General features: G+C 31.6%; 1 protein-coding gene across 1 annotated transcript in view; it reads right to left on the reverse strand.

Annotated features, from left to right (window-relative positions):
- LOC122247319 (malectin) overlaps positions 1-2,500 on the reverse strand; it is a 13,596-nt gene that overhangs the window by 1,875 nt on the left and 9,221 nt on the right. Inside the window, exon 6 of the mRNA XM_043006511.2 lies at positions 1-2,500. This exon is cut by the window's left edge and continues 1,875 nt beyond it; it is cut by the window's right edge and continues 271 nt beyond it. The gene's annotated coding sequence lies outside the window, so the exon portion shown is untranslated.

A 2,500-nucleotide genomic window follows, 5' to 3' on the forward strand; every position in this document is an offset into this window, starting at 1 on the left:
AAGAAGCTAACATACAACTGCAATGCAAAACCCTAAACAGCAAAACCAATGAATGAATACAAACTCAACAAAACTTCTTTCCAATACCTTATCTTCTTTAACCCTTTATATCCAAGAAAAACAAATGAGGCAGTGACCAGAGCTAGATACAATGGAGATTTTGCCCCTCATTTTCTTTCAAGTTTTGGGGAATCTTTAAATGCCTGCTTTTAGAAAAAATACAAATCCTAAAATAATTATTAAAAATCAAGTCTTTGAGTGAATTATGTAAATGCATACCAAATATTCAGCTTTTAAAATCCTGGATATAAAAGGTTACAATCTTAAATGAAAGCCTTGCATGACAGAATAAGACTGGATTCACTAAAACAAGTGAAGTCAGTGCAAGGAAACAGTAAAAAAAAAAAATCAAAAATCAAAAATCAAAATGTATGCCATTAAATTTGTTCCAACAGCCCATTCTTGAGGAACCAATCAAGGATGAAATCCCTCATTTTTGTACTTCTGAACCTTAAAAAAGTATGGTAAAATCTTGTCCCACAGTTGTCTGAAATGAAATAGTAATAAAGACCATATTTATATATATTCATACCCAATATTACCCTGACTGATCCTTGTAAAGAAAAGGAGAGAGGCTATGTAATGAAATGGCACTGAAAATTTCTCCAATAATAAAATGACAAATTTTAGCATTGGTAACTTCTGAAAAATCTGTAACAATATAATAACATTGTTGAAAGAAACGATAAAATATGCAGTTAAAAAAAAAATAAAAGGAACTTTAAGTACAGTAGAATAACTCAAATTAATTCTCACTTCATACTATTTTTTAGTGTCTTAGTGAAATCATTACTCAATTCTTCATTTAAGATCATTACAACTTTTCCCATTCATAGGCTTCTATGTTATGATAAATATGCTTGAGTGAGCCAACTCAAAGAAATAAATCAACAGCAATATTGCCTATAAACTCTTCAAACAATAATACAAAATACTAATATGAGCCAATTTGCTCTTTCTTTCAAACATTTAAAAGTTCAAATATGCATCTTTTTTATATACTATGCAGCTATCCTAACTGTGGATACTGACCAAAATAATGTCATGCACCACAGAAACATAAGAAAACAAATTGTATACTTTGTGAATGTCTTGGTGAAAAATCTACCGATTCAAGGCGCTACCTGTCCTACCCCTACCTTTTAAGTAGCAGAACTTACAGTACCAACTGTAAACAGAAGTGCCAGCAGGGAGGGGGTTAAAAAAAATAAAAATAAAAAAAAAACTGTATAAATAGACAGATAAATAAATAAACAATAAATCACACTAATAAGACAAAAATGCATAATCTAGTCTTGCATGAGGGGGATTGCGTATTTCCAAGGATAGGGGCTCCCCATGGGAAAATTGTGCAGGTGCTACTGACCGTAAACAATAAAATCAAATAAAAACTGCAATCATGAATGAGCAACAACCAATGTAACTGTGCTGTTATATCAACTACAAAAGGTTCATTTCCTTTTTAAATATAAGAAATATGATCCTGTGCATACATAACTACATATCAACACCTGATATTTCAAAAAGTAATTAATCCCCTTATCTTAAGTAATGGACGCAATATGACAAGAATTCTCGTACATGTCATCTTGTTCTTACATGGAATCCTGGACAGAAAGGATAAGTCACATTTACAAAAATACAGGCAATTATCTTACTAACATTTGGGCCATTATCAATCACCTGTCAATAAAAATCCTCTGTCACATTAAAAGAAAAAAGAAAAAGGAAAAATGAAGAGAGAAACTACAAAAACACGCTCAATAATTACCAGTGCTTACATAACCAAATATAAAATGCAATCAGGAATATCTTTTCCATATAAACAGCATTCCTCATTGCATCTTAAAAGGAGCTAAAATTTCAACTATTCACACAAATGCTTGCATCAAGGACTCCAGGAAACATTTTAAAGCCTCCAGTACACTTAACTGGGAATCTTTGGTGTTCTTATAATGAAAAAAGAAGAAAATACATCAATGGCCCACACATCATTACACTTTGTTGCTATACAAGACCGTGAGCACCACCAAGACTAGTAAAAATAATGGCACAGTACAACTACCTCACTGCAGTACCCAATATTCAAGCTTCATCTTGATCCAACAAGAGGACTCAAATCTCAATTCATACTCAAGTTTTATGAACAGTGTTAGTTTAAAATAAATTTCGAGCACCAAAGGTAATCCTTAGTATGTAAGGATTATATGAACATTCATAAATACTCACTATCATCCTAATACTGTCATCATTTGGCCATTTACACTTTCTGAAAATCTCAGAACATTTTTTTGTTTTTTTTTAAGAAGCTTATACTAATCAAATATCTTCTTCACTGGCAAGTATTGTTTGCAAACAATGGTATAAATAAAATGATCATAAGTATACAAAAGAAGAAACTAGATGTAATACAACATTAGATCTGACCCCTGGCAAATCC

Source organism: Penaeus japonicus, unplaced genomic scaffold (assembly GCF_977035675.1).
Source record: "Penaeus japonicus unplaced genomic scaffold, GWHDUDI00000001_assembly GWHDUDI00000032, whole genome shotgun sequence".
NCBI lineage: Eukaryota > Metazoa > Arthropoda > Malacostraca > Decapoda > Penaeidae > Penaeus > Penaeus japonicus.